At 40.9% G+C, this 17,596-nt stretch overlaps 1 long non-coding RNA gene across 1 annotated transcript in view; it reads right to left on the reverse strand.

The window, feature by feature from the left end:
* The window catches only part of LOC309637465, a 606,851-nt gene that overhangs the window by 16,675 nt on the left and 572,580 nt on the right, over nucleotides 1-17,596 (reverse strand). The window lies entirely within an intron of this gene.

Consider the following 17,596-nt stretch of genomic DNA (forward strand, 5'->3'; position numbering starts at 1 on the left):
ATTTTACAAAGAATATTATATTAATATATTACAACAGCACTTTTATTTGGAAATGCAAAACAAAACTTTTATTTCTTTATTGAAGTATAGTTGATTTGCAATGTTGTGTTAGTTTCTGGTGTATAATACATATATGTGCACCCATATATACATACATATACATTCTTTTTCATATTCTTTTCCATTATGGTTTTTTACAGGATATTGAATACAGTTCCCTAGCTTCTCTATGCTATACAGTAGGACCTTGTTCTTTATTTTATATAGTAGGTTGTATCTGCTAATCACAAACTCCTAATTTATCCCTCCCCCAACCCTTGATTTTTTAAAAAATTTTTATTTATTTTTATAAATTTATTTATTTTTAATTAATTTATTTTTGGCTGCATTGGGTCTTCGTTGCTGCGTGTGGGCTTTCTATAGTTGCGGTGAGCGGGGTCTACTCTTTGTGGTGCGTGGGCTTATTGTGGTGGCTTCTCTTGATGTGGAACACGGGCTCTAGGCACGTGGGCTTCAGTAGTTGCAGCACGCAGGCTCAGTAGTTGTGGCCTACGGGCTCTAGAGCGCAGGCTCAGTAGTTGTGGCGCTTGGGCTTAGTTGCTCCGCGGCATGTGGGATCTTCCTGGACCAGGGATCAAACCTATGTCCCCTGCATTGGAGGTGGATTCTCAACCACTGTGCCACCAGGGAAGCCTTAATTTTTTAATTTTAATTTTTATTTTTATTTTTTGGCCGTGCCGTGCAGCATGTGAGATCTTATCAATAGTTCCCTGACCTGGGATTGAACCCGCATCCCCTGCATTGGAAGCGCCAAGCCCTAACCACTGGACAACCAGGGAAGTACCCCGGATTTTTTTTTCTTAATGCAGACTATAAAAAGTAAAATGGAAGGAAATCTGGTCAAGAAATCTGGTCAAAGGGGTTGTCACAAGTCTCTTATCAGTGATCCTAAACCTGGTGGGGGTGGGGCAGGGCCTTGTCCCTTTCCAGAGGCCTATCAGGAGTGGGTGGATGTGACCTGTTTTTATTTACCAGAATGGGAAGGAGTTTAAAAGGTTGTTACCTGGGACTTCCCTGGTGATGCAGTGGTTAAGAATCCGGCTGCCAATGCAGGGGACACGGTTCGAGCCCTGGTCCGGGGAGATCCCACATGCCGTGGAGCAACTCAGCCTGTGCGCCACAATTACAGAGCCTGCGCTTTAGAGCCCATGCGCCACAACTACTGTAGCCCGCGCACCTAGAGCCCGTGCTCCACAACAAGAGAAGCCACCGCAATGAGAAGCCCACGCACTGCAACAAAGACCCAACGCAGCCATAAATAAATAAATTAAAAAAAAAAAAAAAAGGTTGTTACCTGAAGGGGGGAAGGGGGGAGGTGTGTGGAAGCCAGGAGAGAGCACTTCTGATTAGGAAGCAGAGAATCTGAAGCCTGGGTTCAAAGGGAGAGCTTGGCAAATTCAGGGAAACACAAGGAGCTGGAGAGGGAGGTGGTGAAGAGAGGCAGTGGAAAGAACTGAGGCTGGGAGATTGACAGGGCTGGGGCACCCAGGACCTCGAGCCCTTGTGGAGGTTTCTGATCTGTGTCCCCTGGGGTGGTGAGAAACCACAGGGTGTTGGCTAGAGTTCCTTGTTTAAAATGAACAAAATTCCACTTGAACTATTTTAAGAAAGACGAAGGCTTTCTTAAAGAGAGCTGAAAGAACAAACAGGCAGGCCCAGGGAAGAGGAGGAGGGGGGTCCCAGCTACAGGAACTTGTGTGCTAACTCTCTAGGTAATAAGGAGAGCTTCCTTTACTAGGCTCCCACCATGTGCCAAGTGTTGCTCTCAGCACTTCACATGCATGAGCCTATTTAATCCTCAAGTGACCAGGCCTCAATAAGTGTGACCAGTTGTTCTGATTCCCCACTGCATAGGTGAGGACACTGAGGCATGGGACCGTTATGTGACTTGCTCAAAGTCATACAGTTTAGTGAATGGTGGAGCTGAAATTCAAATCTAAGCCATATGGCTCCAGAGCCCACACCCAAAACCCCACCCCATAAAGCTGCCTCTCATATCAATAGATTTAACATTTCTATGTATCTTCACTCAAGATGAAAATTCCCAGGAAAGAAGGAATTCCCTGGCGGTCCAGTGGTTAGGACTCCATGCTTCCACTGCAGGGGGCACAGGTTTAATCCCTGGTTGGGGAACTAAGATCCTGCAAGCTCCGAGGTGTGGCCAAAAAAAAAAAATTCCCGGGAAAGAGAGCCTGATTGGCCCAGTGTGGGACTCTTGCCCACCTGGGGTGGCCCATTGGCCAGATGCTGGGATTGTCAGTCCCACCATACCTACATAGAAAGAGGCCAGAGGAAAGATGGTGCCATGACTGGAAGAGATCGTAGATAGACAAATGGTCTAGCACTCTACCATGGAGGTGATGGAAGAAGGGAAATGATGAAGTCAGATTTGTATTCTAGGAAGACCATTCTGGCTCCCTGGTGGAGGATGGATTAGAGGGCCCAAGAGTAGGGGCCAGGATCCCCACTGAGGACATTGGTCCAGTCATCCTGCAGGAAATGCTAATGAATTCAGCCAGGGTGGCAGGAAGTATATGGAGAAGGGTATGGGTTTGCAAGATACAGAAGAGGTATTAATGGGATGGAGGAGCAGGAAGTTCAAGTGGAGAGGATTCAAGAATAACTGTAAAGCTCTGGCTTGAACCATTGGGTTGATGGAGGTGCCAGAAGAAGCAGGTATGGGGAGGTATGGGCCAGGATAAATTCAAGATGTCTGTGACCCATCAAGGTGAGATGCTCAAGGGGCAGCTAGGTGATGGGGAGATCTGTAGGGAACTTTGCTTGGATTGACGGCTCTGCAGGGCCGCACCAAGCTCACAGGGTACCTTTTAGAACATGGGTTGGCAAATTTTTTCTGTAAAGGGCCAGATAGTACATATTTTAGGCTTTGTGGATCATATGGTTTCTGTCGAAAGTACTCAACTCTGCTGTTGGAGCATGAAAGCAGTCACAGACAATGCTTAAACAAATGTGCATGACTGTGTTCCAACAGAACTTTATGTATGGACACTGAAATTTAAATTTCATATCATCTTTACATGTCAAGAAATAGTATTCTTCTGATTTTTTTTTCAACCATCGAAAAATGTTAAAAACCATTCTTAGCTTGTAGGGATCATATAAAAACAGGGAGCAGGTTGAGAATTCAACATGCAGGCTGTACTTTGCTGATCTTTTTTTTTTTTAATTAATTAATTAATTTATTTATTTATTTTTGGCAGTGTTGGGTCTTCATTGCTGCGCGTGGGCTTTCTCTAGTTGCGTTGAGCAGGGGCTACTCCTGGTTGTGGTGCGTGGGCTTCTCATTTGCAGTGGCTTCTCTTGCTGTGGAGCACCGGCTCTAGGTGTGCGGGCTTCAGTAGTTGTGGCACGTGGGCTCAGTAGTTGTGGCGCACGGGCTTAGTTGCTCCGCGGCATGTGGGATCTTCCCAGACCAGGGCTCAAACCCGTGTCCCCTGCATTGGCAGGCAGATTCTTAACCACTGCGCCACCAGGGAAGCATGATCCTCGGGGTTTTTTGTGTTTTTTTTGTTGTTGTTGTTTTCTGTTTGTTTTTTTAATGTTTGGCTGTGCCTCGCAGCTTGCGGGATCTTAGTCCCCCGACCAGGGATCAAACCCAGGCCCTTGGCAGTGAGAGCACAGAGTCCCAACCACTGGCCCGCCAGGGAATTCGCTGATCCCTGTTTTAAAGAATTAGAAAAAGTCACCCTGTTCTCCAGTAAGACATTTTATAAGTTAGTTTATTATTTCTCAATATTACAATTATGACAAACATTAAGGCATTCTGTGTAAATTACACAAATATTGAATGTAAAATAATAGAAAATTATCATTGTTGCAAATGTATTACAATTCTTCAATGGTAGTCATATTGGAGTTCAGAAAATAACAAGATGTTTGGTTCTTAATACATTAATGTCCCATCAAAATCTTCTTTTATGTATAAAGTTTATTTCAATTGTAAATTTTATACAGAGTTGCAGTAGTCCATATTTATCATATTCTTCAAGTTATATATGTTGTCTGGATTAGAACATTTTTAAAAGGTCATGATATTCTTTCAATATCATAAATCTTTCTTTTAAGGATGTTATTAGTGGGTCGGGTATAGCAAAATAAATTGAAATAACTTTGAAATTGAATTTTAGTTCTTGGAAATCACAATAAAATGAGTCTTCCTTCTTTTTCTTAGCATTTTCTACATGGGTAATGGCATCAATGTTGAAATTCTGTAATTTGACATCAATAACCTATTTTTCATAAACCTTGCTTCCTGTTTTAGACAAAGAACATAACTTTTTCAGCGCTTTCAAGGGCATTATGTATATTAACTTTTGGTTCCTGTAAGATTTATTTAAAAGATTTTACCTAAACACCATTTCATATTAGCCCTGAGCAAATACATTTGAAAGTTGAAATTTGCTAGAATATACTTTGCATTCTAGAATCTATATCATTATTATTATTTTTTTAAACGGCTCTGATGTCCTGCTAGCCATCTTTTTTTTTTTTTTTTAATTTATTTTATTTATGGCTGTGTTGGGTCTTCGTTTCTGTGCGAGGGCTTTCTCCAATTGTGGCAAGCGGGGGCCACTCTTCATCGCGGTGCGCGGGCCTCTCACTGTCGCGGCCTCTCTTGTTGGGGAGCACAGGCTCCAGACGCGCAGGCTCAGCAATCGTGGCTCACGGGCCCAACCGCTCCGCGGCATGTGGGATCTTCCCAGACCAGGGCTCGAACCCGTGTCCCCTGCATTGGCAGGCGGATTCTCAACCACTGCGCCACCAGGGAAGCCCTAGATCATTATTATTGATAATATAATTAACAGTTCCTAAAAAGGGCTTTGCATCCTGCCTCTTGAGTTTTTAGTGACATTATGGCATTCACTTAACTTTCTCATTGTGAACTCAACATTGACATTCAGTGTTGGAAAATTTATGTTTGAAAATACATGTTTAAAACACTCCAGCATTTCATCAAAACTGAAATTTTGCTGGATTTTTCCTGGACAATATTTAAAAATTCAGTGATGTCAAAAGAATATTTTACCACATCATTCACTATTAATTTTAAAGAATACAGAAAACAGATTTCCCAGAATTATTTTTCAAGAATCTTTTGTTACAATCTATTATGGTTTTCCATGCATTTTTGCTGCATTGTCATATTCCTGGCCTCTTGGGTTATTTTTGTCTAGATTCAGTTTTTGTAGGTGGTCTACTGAGAATGTAAAATCCTTCTCTAGTCAATTCATCTGCTAAACAAAATCCCCCAGTATGTTCACGTATAGGTATTTTTGTATTTTGGAAATCAGCAAATCTGAAATAATTGTTATGTATTCTACATAATTTGTTCCTAGAACTGTATTTAAAATAACTGAGTAATGTCTAACATTTCTTACTTTATTCAACATGTTCTTATTCACTGCATCTATATCTACATATATTTAATTATTTTGTTTTGTCTTTTATTCCCTAAACATGTGTAATATTACTTTGTGTCAGTGTTTATATTTTGCATAAATATTCTGACATAATTGTATCAAATTCTGCTATGATTACTGCCAAATTAAGAACATTTCCCACACTCAACCTTGTTGGATGAGCTTGGATATTCCTTCATCAAAAAGTGAATCATAAGTATCATATGTTCAAAACAGCACCCATTTTTTCTCATTTTTCACCGGGATATATTTTTGGAATCAGATTTCAATTTGGTTGGTGTGCATTTAACTTTCTTCATGTTTGTTAGGAATATGCAGTAAATGCTGCCAATCTTTGCTTTCATTTTCATTCTAGTGTTGATTTGTTTTTTTTGTGTGTGTGTGTTTTTTCCCATCCCCAAAGACTTTACAATGTAGACAAAATAAAGAATCCTTTGAGGTAGAATAAAGTAACCAGGATTTAGTGATTTTTTTTTTTTAGAAGAATTGAGAGTATTAATTTTCCAAAACTTCCTACCCATGTTGTTCTTTGGAAACTTAACATTTCTTACCGGAGATAGATCATTTCAACCAGAGTTGCCTGTTTAATATGCAAAGTTCTCTGGTTCTGTGGTCAGGTACCTGACAGGCAGCAAGTACATTTGGTTTAATGGATTCCTAGTTTTTGTTTTTTTCCTCTCCTAGTTTTTCTTGAATTCCATCAGTTATGAGAGTGTGGAAGACCAAAGTAAACTCCCATCCTGCCCCACCAGCAGTGTGTTAGTGCTGTGTTTTGCTAAAACTAGTACCTCTGAACTTTTTCCCTTTCTTCTGGCAATCCATTTAATTTTTCCAGAAATCTAGTCATCTAGAGGCATTGCTAAGTATGGTTAATGGAAGCAGAATGCTGAAGACAGTGCCTAGATCATTGTAAGCAACTACATACATATTTTTTAAATAAATACAATTTATTTAACAGCTTTCCGATTTCTTTTTCTGGATCTCATGATTAATTTTTTAAGTTTATTTTTTAAATATTTGTTTGTTTGTTTGTTTATTTACTTTTGGCCACACTGCCCAGTATGAGAGATCATAGTTCCCCAACCAGGTATCGAACCTGTGCCCCCTGCAGTGGAAGTGCAGAGTCTTAACCACTGGACCACCAGGGAAGTCCCTGGATCTCATGGTGCTTTGAAAAAAAAAAATTTTTTTTTTATCTGAGGAGAAATAATATTATAATTTAATATTTTATCTTATTATTCATAACACTTTAAAATATTATCAGTGTTATGTACTAATAAACTTTAACAGTATATAATATTTGTAGTAATGAAATTTCTATAACAGTAAATAAACAATTGATATAATTGGCAGGTCATTATATAATAATCTTTAATTTTATCTATGTAATTCTTTGTAGATTTTTAATGGTGGATTCATGATAGTTATTACATAATAATTTGTGTCATTATGAAAGTATTAGTAAATTTAATTTACTAATAATAACAACAATAACCTCATAGTACAGACACATAGAAGCAGATGGTGTGAACTATAAGATAAAATATATCACATTTGGCCAGGCCACTGATACCAATAGGATACTTTTCTTTTCTTTTCTTTTTTAGATGATAACTGGTCAATACTGCAGTCAAAAAAACAGATCTTGTTTAAGTTATTTTAGATATTAGAGCAACAAATGTTTTGATTATTGTCAAAATGGAATGACTTTGTTAGAAAAAGACACTTTAATGTATGCATAACATTATTGCAGTAACTATACAAATCACTATGACTTTGGAGTCAGCAAAATTATAATAAAATGTTCTTTAAAATTCTGAATAGCAAAGGTATCTAGATGTGGTGGTGGTGTACAGTGTATAACCTTAACAACAATACCCAGAGGCTTTGCTATGGGAGTGATCAAGTGCAGAGTGGTGAAAGGAACACCAGTTCCAGATGAGGGGCATTATTTTATCCTAATCCCATGAAAACTAGGGGAGGGTGGAGGGGAGATGAGAGGAGGGCTACAGATACAGCCTGAAATACTCCCTGCAGAGCTTACCCCCGATCATCCTACAGAGTGACCTCTCTACTCTCATTTTCTCTGACCTTAAAAACTGGGACCTATCAGCAACCTAGTCCTTACTCAAGCTTACTCTGCTCTGAAGTGTAGAACCATCTTGGTTTACCTAGTCCCTCTCAAAGCTTTTTAATTGGCTCTTCCTACATTCCTCAAGTACATGATGATATATCCTTAGATTGCTTCTCTAGGCTTCTCCCTATATCATCTTGTCAATCATTCATTTCATTCACTCATTCAATAAGCATATCAGGCCCCCGCTAGACTCAGGATGTTTGAAAATGGACCAGTCATCGTCCCTGGCCTCTGGGACTAATGGAAGACAGGCAGGTAGACTTACTATGTTTCAGACACCGGGTCTTAGTTGCGGCAGGCAGGCTCCTCAGCTGTGGCATGAGAACTCTTAGTTGCAGCATGCACTTGGGATCTAGTTCCCTGACCAGGGATCGAACCCCAGCCCCCTGCATTGGGAGCACGGAGTCTTATCCACTGCACCACAAGGGAAGTCGCTCAGACCCTGTTTTAAATACTTGACATGGGTTATCTCATTCAGTCCTTGCCACACACTCAGTGGTGGATTGGATGAAAGAAAGTGGATAAAGAAGGTGCCATGACCTGAGATTTCTGGGCTGATTGGATGAAACACAGAAAAGTCTAGTATAATTTTTTTTGGCAACTGGGTGAATGGTGGTGTCACTTACAGAATTAGGAATAAACAGTAGGTTTGGGGAGGAGGAGTGAGATGATGAGTGAAGGTCTAGACAAACTGGGTTTTCAATATTTGTGAGATATCCATGTGGAAGAGTCTAATAAACAGTTGATGGCTATGAGAATAGTCAGTACTGAACACTTAAATCTGAGCATAATTAGTATATAAATTGCAGCTGCATGAATAGAAGCACCCAAGGAAAGACCAATTAAAAAAAGAGAATCCCAGATTAAAAGCATGAGAAACAGCAACATAAAATATGCAGGCTATATCTTCCAAGATTCTTCTGTTGTAAATAATAGAAACCCAAATAAAACTGACTTAAGCAAAAACAAAACAAAAAAGAGTTTCTTGACTCAGAAAAAAGAACTAGCTTTGGGGTATGGCTAGATCCATGGCATTTGTCCTCTGGGTTAGCTTTCTTCTCAGGCAAGCTCTTTCTATAAAAAAGATAACAACTAAAGTCCATAGGAAGAACATAGTGCTTTCTTAATAGTTCTAGCAAAAGTCCTGGGAATGATTCTCAATGGTCCGTATTGAGTCATTAGACATTTCTTGAGCCATAATAAATTGGCCAGGCGTAGGTCATAAGCTTTCTCTTGTCTTGGGGGTGGGACTGGTGTCCCTTGAACCAAGATAGGTGGAAGGATGGCTCCCCACAGGAAAATGGATCTATTCTTCTCAGTCGAAGGGGAAGTGGAGCCTGTGTACGCACAAGCCACCAATGCCCATTACATAGCAAGGGATATAAACCCAGGAAGGAGGTGAAAAGTAGTGGGTCTAAGGGTAGAAGGTGCACCCCACAAGAGGGTGGTGTTACTGGAAGCAAGAAAAGAGAAAGTTTCAAGTAGGGCATAGTCATCAGTGTCAAATGAGAGATCAGGGAGAATGAGGAATGAGCCATATTTACTGGATTTAGCATTAAGAGATTTTAGTTGGAGTGGTGAGAGTGAAGCAAGATTTCAATGGTTGAAGGATGAAGGAAAGGCAAAGAAGTAGAATCTTTATGTCGACAACTGTTTCAAGTACTTTGGCTACGAAGGGGAAGAGAGAGATTGGGTGGAGCCAGTGGGGAGAGACTTGAGTCTGTTGAAAATAAAGAGCTAGGAATAATAACATTATTATATCTATCATTCCCTGAGCACTTACTAGGTGCCTGACGACATTTTTCTATGTTTGAATATAAAATTTTGGCCCATGCACTTCATGGTGCAGATTTGGTTAAAGAAATGGTCTAGAAACAATGGCAATTTCAAACTCTAAACCTACATACATGCTTCCTATTAGCTACAATAGATGAACTTTCGTGTTCCTACCTAAAGCCAATCACCCAAGTCACTAGTCTGGAGGACATTGCTCCATTGATCTTCCTCTTTTTCTACATTACCCACTATTGCTCTGTACTGGATCATTCCCATCAGTTTACAAACATCGTACTTCTACCATCTTAAAAGAAACTTCTCTTCACTCTACCTTCCTGCCAATCTCCTCCAAAGAGTTATGTCTTGTCTCTTCACTATCTTTAACTCCTCTCCTCTCATTCTCTTTTAATCCTACTCCAATCTGATTTTGGCCCCAGGATTCCACTGAAACTGCCCGGCCAAGGTCACCAGTGACCTCCGTTTTGTTAAATTCCCTCCTCCTCCTCGACACACTTATTTGTCTTGGTTTCCAGGACTCCACATCATCTACCTCCCATCTCTTCTCTGTCTCTTTGTGGATTCCTTCCCTTCTCCCAGACCTCTTAACGTAGGAGGGCTCCACGTCTCAAAATTTGATCCTATTCTCTTCTCTCCCTATTTGCACCCCCTTGCCAATCTCGTCCAGTTTCATAGTTTAAATACCATTTGTATGCCAGCAACTTCCAAATTTATATTTCTAGCCCAGACCTCTTTCCTGAACTCCAAACTTATTTATCTGTCCAGTCACATACTGCTTGAATCTGCTTGAAAGTTGAATAGATATCTCAAATTTAAAATGTTCAGGGGCTTCCCTAGTGGCGCAGTGGTTGAGAATCTGTCTGCCAATGCAGGGGACATGGGTTCGAGCCCTGGCCTGGGAAGATCCCACATGCCGCGGAGCAACTAGGCCTGTGAGCCACAACTACTGAGCCTGCGCGTCTGGAGCCTGTGCTCCGCAACAAGAAAGGCCGCGACGGTGAGAGGCCCGCGCACCGCGATGAAGAGTGGACCCCACTTGCCGCAACTAGAGAAAGACCTCGCACAGAAACGAAGACCCAACACAGCCATAAATAAATAAATAAATAGATAGATAGATAGATAGATAGATAGATAGATAGATAGATAGATAAATAAATAAATAAATAAATAAATAAATAAAAATGTTCAAAACTGGGACTTCCCTGGTGGTCCAGTAGTTAAGATCCACCTTCCAATGCAGAGGATGCGGGTTCCATCCTGGTCAGGGAATTAAGATCCCATATGGCAGGGTCAACTAAGCCCAGGTGCCACAACTAGAGAGAAGCCCATGCGTTGCCACAAAGATCCTGTGTGCCCCAACTAAGACCCAATGCAGCCAAATAAATAAATAAATAAATAAATATTTTTTAAAAATGTTCAGAACAGAACTCCTAATCTCTCCCTCTGCTCCCGCAAATTCCTCATTCCATAGCCTTCCCCCACAAAATTGAGGGCACCTTTCCAGTACTCAGGCCTCCAAATCCTCAAGTGATCTTAGTGGTATACAAAGGTGGGGATGGAGAGTGGGACAGACAATGCAGTGGTCTGCCGTGGTGGAGAGGGAGTATTTTATGACTTTTTAGACATTGCTAAAAATCGCTGGTGCATGATGATAGCAAACAGCAGACCGACATCTAGCCCATTTTATTATTTTATATTCTCTACAGAAAATGCACACCTTTATTCCTTATTGCCTAAATCCAGGGAGAACCATCTCATCACCACGACCACCTTCCCTTGCTCTGCTACCTTCTTTAATTCCTCTCTTTTCTTTCACCCTCCCCTGCCTCTTTCCTTTATTTAGGAAATCCTATTAACTCTACCTTCAAAAAGGAGCCAGAAGCCAGCCTCTTCTTAGCACTTCCATGATGCCACTTTTGTCTGAGCTGCCATCATCTCTTTTTTAGGTTCACTGTAAACAGCCTCCAAGTAGGTCTCTGTGCTTCTATCCTTGCCCCCGCTCAGTCTATTCCTGAGGCAACAGCCAGAGTGATCTTTTATAGAAACATAAGTCACATCATGTGGAGGCCCTGCTCAATATCCTGCAATGGCTCCTCATCTCAGAGTTCACCATGGCCTCTTAGGCCAGACCTCCTCTCCTACTCTTTCTTCTCTATCCCTTGCTCTTTCTGTTCCTATGCCAGGGCCTTTGCAAGAGCTGGCTGTCCCCATTGCCTAGATTGCTCTTTCCTCCAGGTGTCAGCTTGGCCAACTCCCTGACCTCCCTCAAGTGTTTGTTCACATGTCACCTTCTCAATGTGGCTTATCTACCCTGAGGACGCTTTTTATTTTTATTTTTTTAAGTTTATTTATTTATTTATTTTTGGCTGCATTGGGTCTTCGCTGCTGTGTGTGGGCTTTCTCTAGTTGTGGCCAGCAGGGGCTACTCTTCGTTGTGGTGCATGGGCTTCTCATTGCAGTGGCTTCTCTTGTTGCAGAGCTCGGGCTCTAGGCGCGCAGGCTTCAGTAGTTGTGGCACGCAGGCTTAGTAGTTGTGGCTCATGGGCTCTAGAGCGCAGGCTCAGTAGCTGTGACGCACGGCCTTAGTTGCTCCGTGGCATGTGGGATCTTCCCGGACCAGGGCTCGAACCCGTGTCCCCTGCATTGGCAGGCGGATTCTTAACCACTGCTCCACCAGGGAAGCCCTGGGACCCTTTTTAAATGCTACAATCTGTGTGCCCTACCCCCACCCTCAGCACATTTGAGTCCTCTAAATCTTGTTTTTCTCTTATCTTAATCTATGTTTTATTTTTCCTTGTCACTTTTACTCTCTAATGAAATACATAATTTACTAAGTTTATTGTTCATTGTCTTTCTCTCCAGAGTAGAGTGTAAGCTCCCTGAGGGCAAAGACATTTGTTTATTCACTGATATATCCCAAAAGTATGGTGACCATACATTTATCATCCCAACCAGGAGTGAAAGGAGGTGTTATTTTCTGGGACGTCTTGAGTATAAACCAAGATTTTTTGCCAGCAAACTGGCATATGATCATTCTACCCAAAGGCCCAGAGTCAAATTTTTCACTTGCCTATCTGGAAACCATTGAAGAGATCCAAGTACAGAATTGATAGCAGAACTTTCCCCATCCAGATTTTCCCAGCACACTTCTCACCTCGTTTTCATTCCTGCCCCTTTATTATACAGTCTCCCACTGCTGCCAGAATAACATTTCTCTTTCCCTCATTTCCAATCCCGTTCTCCTTCCTCTCCCCTCAAGGACAATCATTTAGTTAATCCTTGGAATTATAATTAAGTATTATTGTAAATTTCAATAATGTTTTAATAACAGTACCTTTGTGTGTTTGAGTTTAATTTATGAGAATGAGACGGTGTTTCTTTATTTTTAATTATTCTTTTTTATTGGAGTGTAGTTGATTTACCACGTTGTGTTAGTTTCTGCTGTACAGCAAAGTGTGTCAGTTATACATATATATATCTCCACTCTTTTTTAGATTTTATTCCCATATAGGTCATTACAGAGTATTGAATAGAGTTCCCTGTGCTATACAGTAGGTTCTTGTTAGTCATCTATTTTATATATAGTAGTGTGTATATGTCATTCACAATCTCCCAATTTATCCCTCCCCCGCCCCTTTCCCCTTTGGTAACCATAAGTTTGTTTTCTGCATCTGTGACTCAATTTCTGTTCTGTAAATAAGTTCATTTGTACCATTTTTTTAGATTCCTCATTTAAGCGATATCATATGACATTTGTTTTTCTCTGACTTTCTTCACTCAGTATAACAATTTCTAAGTCCATCATGTCGCTCGCTGCAAATGGCATTATTTCATTCTTTTTTATGGCTGAGTAATATTCCACTGTATATATGAACCACATCTTTTTTATTTTTTTTGGCTGTCTTGGGTCTTTGTTGCTGTGCATGGGCTTTCACTAGTTGCAGTGAGCGGGGGCTACTCTTCCTTGTGGTGCACGGGCTTCTCATTGTGGTGGCTTCTCTTGTTGAGGATCACAGGCTCTAGGGCACACAGGCTTCAGTAGTTGTGACTCGCAGGCTTTAGAGTGCAGGCTCAGTAGTTGTGGTGCCTGGGCTTAGTTGCTCCGCGGCATGTGGGATCTTCCCGGACCAGGACTCGAACCCATGTCCCCTGCACTGGCAGGCGGACTCCTAACCACTGAGCCACCAGGGAAGCCCCTGTACCACATCTTCTTTATCCATTCATCTGTAAATGGACATTTAGGTTGCTTCCATGTCCTGGCTATTGTAAATAGTGCTGCAATGAACACTGGGGGTGCATGTATCCTTTCCAATTATGGTTTTCTCTGGGTATATGCCCAGCAGTGGAATTGCTGGGTCATATGGTAACTCTATTTTTAGTTTTTTAAGGGAGTTCCATACTGTTCTCTATAGGGGCTGCACCAATTTACATTGCTACCAACAGTGTAGGAGGGTTCGCTTTTCTCCACACCCCCTCCACCATTTGCTATTTGTAGTTGATGGTGGCCATTCTAACAGGTGTGAGGTGATACCTCATAGTAGTTTTTTTTTTTTTTTTAACAATTCGAAGTCCACCTACCCTTTTTTTTTTTTTTGATAAATTTATTTATTTATTTATTTATTTTTGGCTGTGTTGGGTCTTCGTTTCTGTGCGAGGGCTTTCTCTAGTTGCGGTGAGCGGGGGCCACTCTTCATCACGGTGCGCAGGCCTTTCACTGTCGCGGCCTCTCTTGTTGTGGAGCACAGGCTCCAGACGCGCAGGCTCAGTAGTTGTGGCTCACGGGCCTAATTGCTCCGCGGCATGTGGGATCTTCTCAGACCAGGGCTCGAACCCGTGTCCCCTGCATTGGCAGGCAGATTCTCAACCACTGCGCCACCAGGGAAGCCCCCCCCATAGTAGTTCTGATTTGCATTTCTCTAATAATTAGTGATGTTGAGCATCTTTTCATGTGCCTCTTGTCCAGCTGTATCTCTTCTTTGGAGAAATGTCTGTTTAGACCTTCGGCCCATTTTTTGATTGGGTTGTTTGGGGACTGTGTTTCTTACTTAAAAAAATTTTTTTTCCATAACAGTATGTTTCAAAGATCCATTCCTGGTGCTCTGTGTACCAAAGCCTTATACTCCATTGAGTGCATCTGCCCCATTTCATCCTTCCCTTCCCCCAGTGATGGACACTTGGTGCCTCATCATCTCTGAAAACACAAGCAAGGTCGTGATGAACATTCTTGTACAAGTTCTGTTAGGACCATTGTAAACATTTCTTTGGAATATAAGATAGGAAGTGAATTGATGTATCATAGGATGTGCTTATCTTTAATCTGATCAAGTTCAGATATTTTGATCCCTAAAATGGCTGCAGACCTGAGGGATCCTATATGCCTCTGTCCTTGACAACATTCAGATTATCTGGCTTTTTACTTTTTGCTACTCTAATAGTATGAAGTTGTATCTCACCATGGTTCTAATTTGCATTTTTCTGATGACTAATAAGCTTGAGCATCTCTTCATTTGCTTGTTAGCCTTTCACTTTAACTTTTCTGTAAATTGTCTGCTCATATATCCTTTGCCAATGCTAATTTGCAGGAATTCTAGTTTAGTCATTGTCCGTTTTAATTATTACAAATATCTTCCTCCACTCTGTATTCCATCTTTAAACTCTGTCCGTTATATCATGCTTTGAATAGAAATCCTTAATTTTAATGTGATCAAAATAGTTTGTGCTTTCGATTTAAATTTTATTTAAGGAATACTTAACGACTCCTAGGTGAAATATATTTTCCTTTTAACTCAAGACTTTTGTCTTTCACATTCAGGTCTTTATTCCATTTTGAGCCTACCTTTGTATATCATGTTTACTGTGAGTCAGTTTTCCCAACTCCACGTACAAAATAAACCACCCCTTCCACATTGATTGTGGTACCACCTTTCTTGTATATTAAGTTCTCATATCTACCTGGATTTTATTTCATTGGTCTGTTTGTTCTTGAACAAAAATGTGTTCTTGAACAAAAATGTGTTCTTGAACAAAAATGTGTTCTTGAACAATGCTACAATGTATTATATTCCTATGGTTTTGTAGTGTATTTTAGTATTTGATAAGGTTAGTCTCCCTTCTTCACAAAGCCTTTTCAAGGTGGAACTTTACTTGTAGATCTTTAATCTAGAATTATTTTTGAGATTGCAATTAATTTGTAGACTATTGGGGAGAGTTGACATCTATATAATTTTGAGTTATTCCACCTAAAACATGTCTCTTCAGTCTTTTTTCTGTCCTTACAGCATTGGCCAGACCTCCAGTAATATGTTAAACAATAGTGGTGATTGGGCATCCTGGTCTTGTTCCTAGTCTAAAAGGAACACACTAAGAAGCCTCAATTAAATGTAATACTTGCTGTAAATTTTTGGTATAAAATCTTTACCAAGTTGAGGTTGCTGAGTTTAAAAAGTATTGTAATAATAAGGTGAACTTTATTAAGTGCCTTTTTTCCAACATCAGTTGAAATAATCTTGTGTCTTTTTTTTTTTAATCTTGTGTCTTTCATCATTAATCTATTAATATAAAATTACATCAATAGGGCTTCCCTGGTGGTGCAGTGGTTAAGAATCCACCTGCCAATGCAGGGGACACGGGTTCGAGCCCTGGTCGGGGAAGATCCCACATGCCGCGGAGCAACTAAGCCCGTGCACCACAACCACTGAGCCTGGGCTCTAGAGTCCATGAGCCACAACTACTAAGCCTGAGTGCCACAACTACTGAAGCCCACGTGCCTAGAGCCTATGCTCTGCAACAAAAGAAGCCACCGCAATGAGAAACCCTAGCACCACAACGAAGAGTAGCCCCCCGCTCACCGCAACTAGAGAAAAGCCCTCGCGCAACAATGAAGACCCAACACAGCCAAAAATAAATAAATAAATTTAAAAAAATTACATCAATAGATTTAAAAAATATTGACCCATGCTTTTTTCTGTGGGGTTAATCCTACTTGACCAAGATGTTTTGTTTTATTTATTTATTTATTTATTTATTTATTTATTTTAAAAATAAATTTATTTATTTATTTTTGGCTGTGTTGGGTCTTTGTTTCTGTGAGAGGGCTTTCTCCAGTTGCGGCAAGCGGGGGCCACTCCTCATCGCGATGCGCGGGCCTCTCACTGTCGCGGCCTCTCTTGTTGCGGAGCACAGGCTCCAGACGCGCAGGCTCAGTAGCTGTGGTTCACGGGCCTAGTTGCTCCGCGGCATGTGGGATCTTCCCAGACCAGGGCTCGAACCCGTGTGCCCTGCATTGGCAGGCAGAGTCTCAACCACTGCACCACCAGGGAAGCCCCTGTTTTGTTTTTTTTGGTTGTGTTGCACGGCTTACGGGATCTTAGTTGCCTGACCAGGGATTGAACCTGGGCCTTCGGCATTGAAAGCACGGAGTCCTAACCACCGGACCACCAGTGAATTCCCAAGATGTATTATTTTTTATTATAATTATAGGCAACCTTTATTGAACACTATGTGACAAGCACAGTTCTAGCTACTTAATTTTTTTTGCATTTAATCCTCATGACAACCCTTTGAGGTAGGCATATTATACCCATTTGTCAGATGGGGAAACTGAAGCACAAGGAAGTTAAATGATTTGCTGACGTTCACTCAGGAAGGGGTGGAACAAGGGGTGTAGCAGGCAGCCTGGCTCCAGAGTCCACACTCTTAATTGCTACACTATAGTGTCTAATTTTTAATTTGCTTAACTAATATTTTATTTACATATTTGTGTTTCCATTTATAAGTGAAAATAATTTGTACTTTTGAGACATGATTCACATACCGTGAAATTCACCCTTTTAAAGTATGCATTTCGGTGGGTTTTAGTAGTCACAAGGTTTTGCAACCATCACTATACTATTTAATTCCGGATTTCTATCACCCCAAAGAGAAACCTTGAACCCATGAAGAGTTACTCCCATTCTCCCTTTCTCCAGCCCCTGGCAACTATGTGTCTAGTTTCTGTCTCTATGGATTTGCCTAGTCAATGTTTCATATAAATGGAATCATACAATATATGGCTTTCTGTGGCTTCTCTTATTTAGCATAATGTTTTCAAGGTCATCCACATTGTATCAGAACTTCATTCATTTTTATGGTTGAATCATATTCCATTGTATGGATAAACCTAAAT

Source organism: Balaenoptera physalus, assembly GCF_965194825.1.
Source record: "Balaenoptera physalus genome assembly, chromosome: 1".
Taxonomy (NCBI): domain Eukaryota; kingdom Metazoa; phylum Chordata; class Mammalia; order Artiodactyla; family Balaenopteridae; genus Balaenoptera; species Balaenoptera physalus.